Raw genomic sequence first — 13,020 nt, forward strand, 5'->3', positions numbered from 1 at the left:
AAGGTCATAATCAAGGACAAAGAAAGAAAGCAAGGACGAATAGCGTCAACAACTTTGTTCCTACTCAAAGTAATGGCCAAAATCTCTGTTGTTTCCACAGCAATGAACCCGGTCACTTCAAGAGGAAATGTCCCAAGCTTGGTGGAGGACATCGCCAAGTGCCTTTCCAAGGAACAGGCTGTGGTCAAGGAGCTGCTACCTGAGGAAGAGGAAGAACCACCTGCATTGCCAATAGGCAAATGTGCGAAGAAGAAGATCCGACCATGGAAGCAGAATTTGAAAGGGCGACAGTCCATGCTGCTCTACACAAGAAAGGATCGAATTGCCAGTTTTCGGTGATTCAGACACCGTCGGACTATCAAGGTAAAAGTTTCAAGACCTTGCATTGTGGCAATACACATTCCTTTATCTCACCAGCGTGTGCAAAAAGATTAGGAATTGCCACAGTAGAAGCACCTACCCTGCTTGTGGAATTGGCAAATGGTTGTGAGGTTACTTGTACCAGGCAAACTGCTAAGGTGGAATTCTTTCTGGGAGGAAAGAAGACTTCGGTCAAATTCAAAGTCATGAATTTAGGTATCCATGAGTGTCTACTCAGAATGGATTGGCTTAGGCCTAATGACGCCCACATTCATTGTGGGAAGGGTCAAGTTTCCTTTCGAAACTCTGAAAGGGAATTAGTCACAACTCAAGGTGAGGCTGGAGTGCCGAGAATCCAATTGGCCAAAATATCTCGAATCATAAAAGGAGTCAGAAAAGGATTACCTGTCTACTTGATCAAACTCAACAAGTTAGATCAAAAGCAAGAGCCTAATGAAGGATCTTCTTGGCTAAAGGAATATGCGGACATATTCCCTGAAGAGTTGACTGAACTTCCACCTCAAAGAGAAGTGGATCATGAGATTAGGTTAGTACCAGGAGCTACGCCAATTGCAAAAAGACCTTATAGAATGTCCATACTAGAAGCAATTGAGCTGAAGGAACAACTCAAGCAACTACTAGATCAGGGCTACATCTATCCTAGCAGTTCATTGTGGGGAGCTCCAGTACTATTTCAGAAAAAGAAAGATGGGACACTTCGACTATGTATTGATTACCGAGGATTGAATCAATCAACAGTCAAGAACAAGTACCCTATTCCTAGAATAGATGAGCTTCTTGATCGTCTTCAAGGTGCAAAGATATTTTCCAAGATAGATCTCAGGTCACGTTACTATCAGATAAGGATCAAGGAAGAAGATATCCCCAAGATGGCCTTCAATACAAGATATGGACACTTTGAGTTCCTAGTTATGTCATTCGGACTTACGAATGCACTTGCCGCCTTCAACAGGTTAATGCAGGATATCTTTAGGCCATATCTTGATGATTTCATGCTTGTCTTCTTCGATGACACTTTAGTCTATTCTAAACAGGAAAAAGATCATGAACCCCAACTTCGGATTGTCCTTGAGACAATGAGGTCACATAAGTTGTATGCTAAGATGAAGAAATGTGCATTCTTCAAGCATCAGATTGAATATCTGGGATTCCTAGTATCAGTAAAAGGAATCTCAGTGGACCCAGCCAAGGTCAGAGATGTGCTAGAATGGCCAATACCAACCTTTGTCAAAGAAATACGCAGCTTTCTTGGATTGACAGGATGGTATAGGGTCTTCATCAAAAACTATGCTTTGATTGCAGCACCCTTGACGAACTTATTGAAGAAGCAAACTTCCATTGCATGGTCAACACCCGAACAAAATAGCTTCGACAGATTGAAGAAAAGTTTGGTATCAGCACCTATCCTAAAACTTCCAGACCTCAATAAAGAGTTCGAGGTAGTAACTGATGCTAGCATACTTGCCTTGGGATGTGTACTTATGCAGGAAGGTCATCCAATAGCATACTCTTCAAGAAAATTGAAGAGTCATGAAAAGAATTATGCTATGCATGATCTAGAATTGCTAGCTGTCATCCATGCTCTAAAGCTTTGGAGACACTACCTGTTGGGTAACAAGTTTACTCTAGTAAACTGATCATAAGAGTCTCAAATGGATCTTTACCCAGAACGAGCTCAACATGAGGCAACATCGGTGGATTGAAGTGTTGGAGGAATATGACTTTGAAATTAAGTACCGACCGGGAAAAGAGAATGTAGTTGCCAATGCACTTAGTCGCAAGGCATTCCTTAATTCCCTAATCTTGCAGAACCCATCAATAGCTAGATCTCTAGCTACAAAAGTATATATGCCTAACAATCCAATACTTGAGTTAGCTAGAGAGGATGCATGCCATGATTCGGCCTATCAAACAATGCTAAGGGAGATCTCTATCAAAGATCAAAATCAAAAGTTGTAGGCTAAGTATCATGAATTTTCTATCAATAATGGGCTTGTCTATTATAGAACAAGGCTGTGTGTACCAGCAAGTGAGTCACTTAAGTAGAAGATATTGTGGGAAGCTCATGATTCCCCTTTCTCAGGACATCCTCGCTATGCCAAGACTCTTAATGCAGTTAGGAAGAGCTACCATTGGGAGAGGCTCAAAGGTGACGTTCTCAAATATGTCACCAAGTGTTTGTCTTGCCAACGTATCAAAGCCGAACATGTCCTGATGCCAGGGAAACTGCAATTGCTTGACATTCCCCAAATGAAATGGGAATTCATCACTATGGATTTTGTTGTAGGCCTACCCCAAGTCCAGGGAGGATACAACTCCATCATGGTTGTGGTTGACATGCTTACTAAGGTTGCACACCTTATTCCAATAAAGACAAACTATAAGGCCTCAGACATTGCAAGATTGTTTATCAAGGAGATATTCAAGCTACATGGTTTACCCAAAAGAATCATTAGTGATCGTGATTCTCTCTTCACGTCACACTTCTGGAGAGCTATCTTTGAAGCTATTGGAACTCAATTCTATTTTAGCACCGCCTACCATCCCCGGATGGCCAAACAGAGCGAGTAAATCAAGTCATTGAGGATATGCTTAGGGCATACTATTGTTGTGAACTAAAGAGGTGGATTCAATACTTGCCTTTGGTTGAATTTGCCTACAATGCTTCTTACCAACAAATCATTCAGATGACCCCTTTTCAAGCATTATATGGTCATGATTGTCGAAGTTCCCTAAACTTTTTAGATCCAACCTTAAGGGTTGAAGCTTTAAGGTAGATGTTGGAAGACATGGATGACCGAATAAAGTCAATAAGACAGGACATCCAAGCGGCCAAGGATAGACAGAAGGCCTACGCGGATTTGAAGCATTAGGATAGAGTCTTCAAAGAAGGAGACATGGTCTTCATTTGCGTACGCCCTAAAAAGAGTTCCCTATCCTTAGGAGATTACAAGAAGCTAAATCCAAGGTATTGCGGACCATACAAGATCCTCAAATGCCTAGGACCTAATGCTTATAGATTGCAACTCCTTGAGAACCTAAAGGTTCACAATGTATTCCATATCAGCCTATTGAAGAAATATGTATCTAATCCTAACCATGTACTTGACGAACAACAAGTTGTAATGCCTAGTCAAGGAGTCCTTGAACTAAGGCCTGACAAGATCTTAGATGTTAGGGAAAGACAATTAAGATCCAGAATCTTGAGAGAATGCCTCGTCCAGTGGAAAGATTATCCCAAAGAGGATGCCACTTGGGTAGATGAAGGCACTCTCAACCATCAATATCCCCAATTTATCTCGAGATGAGGACATCTCAATTCCTCTAAGGGGGAGAGAATGTAACGTTCGCGTAAACATTTTTCTCAAGGATAATACAAATTTTTTAATATTCCTCTCCCCAGCTGACTGATGTGCTGGAAGGGGAGGGGAATAGCAAGAAAGTGGAAGCTCCTCGGTGGGAGCTCGCAGGTGTGGGAGCACATGCGATGCGACACATAGGAGAGGGAGGATCCCCCTCCCCTCCCCTATTTAAAAAGGGGGAGATGCTGCCATAGAGGACGGGGAATACGTGAGGAGGAGGGCCACCAGTCTGTAACGCTGAGGGAGAGAGTAGGTTACGCCAATGACGCTGCCGCCCTGCAATAGGAAGGAGGGAGGACCCCCTCGTCGTCACTCTGCTCGAACGAGGCTATCGAGCTGCCGATGCGTCGCAATCGGACAACTAGTTACCCCCCTCCCACGTGGAAGCTTTAGAAGCTTCCTGGGGGGGGAAGCTTCTAAAGGGCCTTCTTAGCCCCCTTTGCCCCTGGTGTTAATTTTCCCCCCTCCCCTCACACCCCTGTGTTTAACCCTTAAAGCCCCCTTTTTACCCCCGTGCTTAAACCCCCTTTTCCATTCCCTTTTTACCCCCGTGCTTAAACCCCCTTTTCCTGGGGGGGGAAGCTTCTAAAGGGCCTTCTTAGCCCCCTTTGCCCCTGGTGTTAATTTTCCCCCCTCCCCTCACACCCCTGTGTTTAACCCTTAAAGCCCCCTTTTTACCCCCTTTTCCATTCCCTTGGAACCATTATCACCCTCCCCCCCGGTTTTGATCCCCTTTAATCACTTCATCTCCCCTTGTTGTTGTGCCTTTCAAAAAAAACTACTCTTGACGGATGGTGCAAGGGAGCGATGGTGGAATTCCAAGGAGGAGTTGTAAAGCTGCTTCCACATCCGAAAAACTACAATTGCGATGCCTCCTAGGAAAGTCCAAGGCGCAACCACGGGAGGGTCATCTCCCAGTATCCATGTGGATATCTCATCCCAAACCCAGGTTTTCCTTCCTAATTTTTGATATTGTTGTAATTCAATCATGCAAGGTTAATTGTTAGAAATAGAATATATTTTTGTCCTAGTTGTTCACGACGAAGGAACTTAGTCATCAATACTTTTAAGTGAAACATACAAATTAAGGAAGTATAAATGCATTTCTAGCAAATAGCTTATGCATTGAAATGAATTAAGACTAGATTATTTTCCATTAAAATAGTATACTTCGGTTAAGCCTAGAAGTATAAACTGCATCTTGCACTATTAACCCATATCACAATAAATCATCATGGAAAGTGCAAAGCATGAAATGATTCTTACGATGCATAAACTCTATGAAATTATCGTTGTCAACTGCATAAATTAGCAAGAAAAAGGTTGCTTATTTAGCATGAATTTTATTCGCTAAGAAAAGAAAAGATTAGTTGAAATTAACCTAACCTATGCCTGACCTCAAACTGATAAGTTAGGGTTAAGAAATCAATTTACGCATAGTCAACGAATTATGTGGAAGTAATCTCGAAATTATCTTGTAGAGTTAACCAAATTGGCATAAAACCTAAAACACCTAAGCCGTGGAATACTCGTTCGGAATAAGTTAAATTCCAACAAACGCCTATACTATAAAAACTTTCCCACATTCACTGAATGTAAGGAGAGTGAATTGTAATCATAAAGTGAACTAGGGTTTGTCCCTGAGAATCTTACAAAGATGAAACTTGGAAACCCTAGGTCTAACAGCGTCAGCCTAAAAAACCTGAAGCAGATTGTTTCGTGACTCCATTGTCGCATAGTACGATGCGATACTTGCGCAGCAAGTGCAGAGTCATATGGTCTTGTGATTTGATCACAAGAAAAAGGCCAAATTCTCGCAATGAGGATGGCGGATCCTTACGCAAGTTATCTTGCAAGGGGATGAATAATCATCCTAATTTAGTATCCTTCTGGAGTAAGGAAGATTAACTGGAAGCTAATGACCAGCTGATAATATGAAATAACCCATGAACTTAAGGTTTGACCAAGTCGGGTTAATAGGGTAGGCCCTAACCCATGATATAGGGGATCTTGCCAAGTTGCAAGTCATCGCGGATCGAGTGTAGGATGCATTCGAAAGGAAGGATTTATTCCTTAGTAGTTTGCCAACAAAAATGATCAATGGAAATGTTTGTGCTTTCTACAGATTTTAGAGCATTGTTTGGCTTTGTTTGATCAATGAATTAAAAGATAAATAGATATATATACTTCAGGTTGAAGTCCTGGAGGGAGAGGCAGCTTCAGTTACCCCGACTACTTGCGTAACCCTAACCAAGGGGTTTGTTGACTGCGCCGGGAAAGTGGACCGAACCAGCCGCGAGAGGTCTCTTTATTGAGCGCTACTTGGAGCAGGAGGATGCTTGGGTGCCAGGGGGCTCTGGCCGTAAATCCCTCACCTTCCGGGTCCTGCACAAGAGGCTAACGTGACTCGGGATTGGATCTCGAGGCCCACATACTAGTCTACGGGTGGAAACTTGGATTAGTGATCCCTGTGGATTGCTGGATAGCCTTCGGGCAGATTGTGGATAAGCCTACGGGCTGGACTCTTTGTATTTCAAAGATAAATATGATGACCTGTTAATAAGGAACTTGTCTGATATTGTTTTTCTATGTCAAGTGATAAGATTACGTGAAGGAACCAGTGCCTAACGGGTTAATTAAAGAAGCTGGTTGTTACATGTCCAACTAATGTGTTAGATAATTAAATAACTAAAACAACCCAAGGAAAGTGCAGGGGATGGGCCATAGGTCTGTCCTACGGATGGCTGGACCCGGTTGGCTGGGAACTTTTCTCAAATTCATGATGGACAATAGGAAAATCGTCATAGAACAGGAACAACTAAAGCATTGACCTAGAGTTAAGAGGGGACCCGATTTACGCTGTTTTAGGGGAACGGAATGGGACTATGCCTTATGGCAGAGAGGTTGAGCTTTGCATCCCTCTCGTTTCCCATTCTCCTTGAACCAAGTGCAGCGTGAATCCGCTTCGGACCTGGCGTTTTTCCGTAAAGTAGTTCGCTTGGGTCCGATGCTAGTTGTTGTTAGGAAATGACCAATCAGGAAAACCCTAATTCAGGACGATCCTAAGTGGGAACGGCCGGAATACTTCCGCTACGTGGCAGATGCGGAAAGCCCTAGATCGCAAACCCCATGACATTCCATGGGAGTGCCCGGCGGAGCTTTCTAGACATTCTTTCCAATGGACTGCTAAGACGTGTCCTGGATGATACTAGTGGACACGTTACAATGACACTAACGGCCAAGTGATCAAACAAATAAAAGTAGACTCCAAGCTGTAGAGGCCCAATACATTTAGAATCAAAAGATAAGTCTTTAGAATTGAGTGCGATCGCACTTGGCTAGGTCACTTAGGTGTGATGGACTACGAATAAGTAGGGATAGTCTAGCCAAGTGTCACATCTCTTTTTAGGATGGAGTTAGCCTCAAAGTTGTGACCATCGGGGGAAACTCCATCCTCTAATAAGGGTTGTGATTCAACTCAGAACCGGAGGTAAGATCTGAGAGTGACCCCCAGAGATACCCCAGGCACCTAAAACCAAATGCACCAATGGGGACTTGCTAGTCCATCTAAGGCACAGATGGTTAAAGGAGGGAAGGGGAGGATAACCAAAAGGGATGGAAGTTGAATAGAAAAAGAAACCCCAGGACCTACCAAAACATTTCACTAAATTCAAGAAAGGGGTTAGGGTAGTGATCTTGTTAGGCACAAAAATATGACAATTTAATTGAGATAAGTTATACTCTATTTGGATAAGTTTTCATAGTTTCTTCTTAAGGACTAACCATTCTATTTTTGAACTAGTTATATCCCATAGATATTTAAACTCATGAATTGTAACAAGGATTTTACCTTAATATTCCATATACACATCTCAAAAGATACATTGGAGTGAAATATTTGTTGCAATATTTACTACTGAGGTAAAACTCCTTTGGGAGGTGCAATGAATCTTTTTTTGGGGTGTGCAATATATTGTTGGCTCTCTTATCCTAATGTACATTCATAGACATACACTAGTGATGTAGTAAAAGAGGCTATAAGAGATAAGAGATTTGACCATGTGGACAAATCTAACCAAAACTAACATGACAAGATCATTACACAACACATATAAGAGTTTAATTGAAATAAGATCTAAAATAGACTTAAGTATTTTTTGCATATTTAGCTCAAACTTTTCATTATGATAAGTATTCTTACACACTAGATTACAATTAAACAGTTATCCTTACAAGGATGATAAATTTTAATGAGCTCTTTAATACTAATTTGGTAAAATATTTACTTAAATAGATTTTTTAAACCAAACATGCTTGGTACCTTTTATAAAAATTTAAAAAACTAAAGATATAGTTTCTTTAATTAATATCATCAAAGAAAGAAAATATTGCAAATGCTAATGGAAGTAACTTTTCAAGAAAAAAATCAAAATTACATCAATGTGTGTTCCTTGATGAAAGGAGAAGGAACGGAGTTTAAATACCTGAAGTAGCCTTTAATTTCTCTTTCATAATTAGACTTGCTATATCTTGGCTTGATTCTTCTATGCCCTGAGGTGGTACTTCAAGAACTTGAACTTCAGTAGGAGGAACCTCTTGGGAGTTTGAATTTTGTTTGGCACTCTCATGGACCCTCCACAATTGTGCCTCAACCTCTCTTTGCTCTTGAGTGTTGCAAACCACTGCAATAGTCTTCATATGATTTACCAATGCCACCTTAGATGCAAGTCCACTTGCATATACATCAAATACAACCTCATGAGTATCATTGAATGTTTTGATTGTAGTTTCCATAACTTTTATTTTCTTTCTCAAAATGGCCTTTGCAATCCTTTGTCCTTCTTCAAGATCTTCATCATTGCACTCCTTGTCCAAGCCTTCAAAGTCCAAAATGGAAGGCTTGTTGACATTGTTTATATATCGCTCAAAATTGATGAAGCTTTTCTCCATGGTCACTAATGTCAAAACCACAAAAGAATCTATAGATCCAAAAGCAAACATTCTATCCATTGGTAGGAAGTCAACACTACCAACTAGCATGCGATACTTGCAAGAAATTCTTTCAAGAGCATTTTCCAAAGCTGCCATTTGCTTTCGATCAAGAAATGATAACAACATGAATTGTTTAGGTTCACATGTGATTTGTAGTAGAGTGGATACAACCTTTCCAAACTTTATAGAGTCCCATTTCATTCCCTAAACCCCATGTGCTGCATCTAGAACAACAACCCCAATGGTAAATGGATCTCTGTAAACATTATGTATAAGATCAAAGATTTCTAGATTGCATCCGACAACATATACATGCCAAGGGGAAGTAGTGGATGATTGAACAAGATTTTTATTTTTTGCAATTAGGAAGTTCACAATATCTTTTGCTCCATTTGATAGGGACCCTGCATCAGCTCCACGTGTGAGCTTCTTTGATACCCAATCATTGCAAATGCCTAAAATCTTTGTGTAGACTCCATCATTGATATCATAATCATCAACAAGCTCTTCCCAAGTCTTCATCACAGCGGTACTTTCTAGAACTGAAGCATTGAAAAGAGTGACTAATTCCTCCTTTAGGACCCTATCTTGCTTGATTTGCTTAGCCCTTGTTTCCATGTCAATCATATCTTCCTTATCCCATTTGTTTCTAAGAAAAAGGATATGGCATTCATTGATCTCCCCTTGTAGTGTAAGAATGTCTCCATCCTTTAAACCCATAAGGCAACCAAATGCAGTAGGAGAAGGTTACCTTCCCTTTTTTCTCAAACTCTCCTCTTGGAATATAAGTTCACTTCTAGAGTATCTCTTCATGATTTTGATCCAACTATCAAATATTTCTTGGGAGCTAACAATCATATGGAAATCTCTAGATGCACAATTTTCTTCAATGTATGCCACAAATCTCTACAATAAAAAGATCAAAATAGTGAGCATAGAAAAAAAGAAAGAGCATCACACTAATCTTCACAAAAAGAGAAGGTAAGATTATATGTGATAACTTGCCATGGTACTCTTTGAGAGCTTGTCTTAGAAATCCCTTGTTGGGGTTTTGGTGGAGAACCAAATGCTAGCCACTGATCTCTTAATTATTGAATTTTCTCAACATAAGGTACATTCTTCATAACATTATGTGATTCCATATTTGTCATTCGTGAAAGCTCAATGCACATTTCCGCAGGATAATCAACTAATATTCTAGCATTTGTTGTGGTGTATAAATGCTTGGTTGCTAGACAATGTGTCGTATTACTCTGAATATATATCTTTGCTGCATGAATTGAGTGAAGCCCCGATATAATCCAATAACTATAAGTTTCCAACTTATTAGCATCCACCTCATCACGATGCATGGGTCTCTTCTCATTGTTGTCTTGTACAAAAGGAATAAGATATGTTGCTTTTGTTGGATTCATGGGATTCTCAATGAAAGACGTGGTTAGCTTCTCTACATAATCCCAACATAGTGACCTATAAGCATACAAAGGAGGTGCCTCATAACACCTATTAACGAGAATAGGAAATTGTGTTGTTGGACCAAATGGAAAGAATTTTTCAAACATGTGAAATCTTGATTCTTCCTTCTTTCCCTTCTTCTTAATTATCTCAGGAAAATCAAATGTTCTTTCTAGTACTCCCCTAACCTCAAGAGAAATTATTGGCTTTGCAAGTGTAACTTCTAGCATGGAAGATAAAGTGGCATCATTCTTAGTAGTGTTAGCAGCCATACTAACAATAAGAGCTTGTGATAAGGAACTTTGTTGAGGTGATTTTGACTTTGAGCTTGTGGGATTCCATGAATTATTTTCTTCTTGAGAAGAATGTGAAGATCTCAAGGCTATTTGTTTATCTTGGAGCTTCATTCTTTTGTTGGGGCGATCACCTTTTCTTGATAGGGAAAGTAGCTTACTATTTTGAATAGCTTGGAATGCTAATATAATGTCTTATGTGCCCTTTACCTCCTCAAATAAGGTCCATCCCATTGTTTTCAAAGAGTATTCTTCATCCTTTTTAATATGAGCAAAGTGAAATGATAAAGGATCAAGTTTGTATACTACATTTTTCCCCTTGATCTTAACAAGATTACATGGTATTCCCTCTTTCCTAGCACATCCATCGATTATCTTCTCTATGAAACCATCTTGTTGAAAAAATGCAATATCACTCTTTAAAGTGAATAAGTGAACATTGTCAGCCCTTTTTCCTTGAGTATCATAAACATCCACATACCATGGATACACAAAATCACCACTAACTCCATCAATGGTTTGGGTCTCCTTTTTGGATGTGCTATCTTTCTTTGCCATTGAATAGTTCTACAAAGAGAACAAGTTGTCAAACAAAAGTGGATTTAAAAATATTCAAAATTCACAAAACCCAAATAAATGTATAAGATTTCTAGGTTGAAAATTGAAAACACAACAGCACAATATTTTACGAAATACAAGACAAATGTACTCCAAAGGGACTCTTCCATAAAATGAAATATTGAAATTTGAGATTAAGTGTGGTATGAGATCCAACCATAAATATGTGTGCTTATGTATCAAATCTCATGGATTATCTTAGCCCTAAGTTAGCATTAATTATGTTTCTCTTGCAAGAATCATATAGTAAAAGCTTTGCTATGGACTTCGGTGAGAAGATCAAATTCTATAAATAGTGAGACTTGACCATGGGATTAACCAAATGGTCAAGTGATAATGAAATGTTGAGTGTGAGTGTGGTATGAGATATAGTGAAAAATCATTGTGGTTATGTAGAAAATGTCATGGATGATTTTTGCCCTAAGTTAACATTGGATTTCTTCTCCATGTAAGTTTCCTATGCAAGGATCATACTCTAGGAACTTTGCTAAGATTTTTGGCCATGTGGTCAAATCCTATTTAATCAAAGAATGAGATTTAGTCCAATATGAGATCCACCCATATATCAATGTGGTTATGTAGCAATCTCACGATTTCATTTGGCCCAAAGTTAACATTTTAATTAGTGAATATGTAAGTTTCCCTTGAAAGGAGCTATATTGTAGAAACATTGTCATTGGTTTTAGCCATGTGGTCAAATCCTATTTAGTCATAAGACTTATCTATAAGATTAGAAACTTTGCCATAGTTTTTTATCATAGGGTTTTTAAAGACTAGTTAAAGAGAGGAGGTGGTTTATTGTGATATGAGATTCACATATAAACAAATATGGCTACGTAGCAAATCCCATAGATATCAATATAAGATAAAGTGAAAAATACTTGAAAGGTGGAGATTTAACCTCATGGAAAAACCTACAAGATAAGACGATTTCTATTAGCTGGTTTCAACCATATGGCCAAATCTAGTTTCATAACCATATGAAGAAAGTGATTCATTTGTTGCAACATGTGAAATTGGATTTGACTATATAACCAAATATTGTTTTATAGTGGAGTGAAAAAGTGGTCTCATGGTTTGCAAGATGTATGAGATTAGATTTGATCATATGGCTGAACGAAACAAGAATGGGGGATTCTTGGATGCTAGCATTGATAACAAAATGAAAGATTTGACCATATGGCGAAATTTTATTTTGTAGTGGAATGGAAAAAGTGACTAATTTGTGGCAAAATGATATGATATTTATATATAAACATATAGATAGGAAGTTATGAAAATTTGAAATAAAAGAAAAGGTTTATGGAAACTAAGTGGTTTGTTTGTTGCATGACAAGTTTTGACCACATGGTGAAACTTCCTATAAATATAGTAGGTAATCAAGGAGTTCCAAGTAGAACATGGCCTTCCTTTTTGGAGATAATATAGAAGATGTTTTTCTTAGAACATTTTGCCATACAACCAAATCTAGCATACCCAAAAATTTTGTGATCGAACCCACCGTAGATTTAGTCTTAATTTTTAAGGATCAAATTCCAAAAAAGTGGTTTGTTTATTGCAAGACAAGATTTGACCACATGGCCAAATTATAGAAAGTAAGGAATTCTAAGTAGAAACTAGCCTTTCCTTTTGGAAGTAAGAAAGGGTTGATAATATAAGAAAGCATTTGACCAAATTGCAAAATGTCATTCTTGTAGTAAAATGAACAAAGTGGTTGATTTGTTGCAAGATATTGTGATACTTCAAGAGTCCTTATTTTGGCCAAGAGGTAGCTTAAGGAGAAGATTTGGCCGCATGGCAAAATCTCACAATATATTGGGAAAAATAACATAAATTACATCTTATATTATAAGAAAAGATTTGACCTAATGTCCAAATCTCAGATTTTATTGAATAAAATAACAAAAGGTACTTCTTAT

The 13,020-nt window shown here is 38.9% G+C and overlaps 1 pseudogene; it reads right to left on the minus strand.

Moving 5' to 3' along the window:
- Positions 1–8,219: 8,219 nt before the first annotated feature.
- On the minus strand, positions 8,220–9,593 carry LOC148014938 (uncharacterized; annotated as a pseudogene).
- Between the last annotated feature and the right edge of the window lie 3,427 nt (positions 9,594–13,020).

This window comes from Lygodium microphyllum, chromosome 24, assembly GCF_053477565.2.
Source record: "Lygodium microphyllum isolate KBCC chromosome 24, Lygodium_microphyllum_v1.1.10, whole genome shotgun sequence".
Classification (NCBI taxonomy): domain Eukaryota; kingdom Viridiplantae; phylum Streptophyta; class Polypodiopsida; order Schizaeales; family Lygodiaceae; genus Lygodium; species Lygodium microphyllum.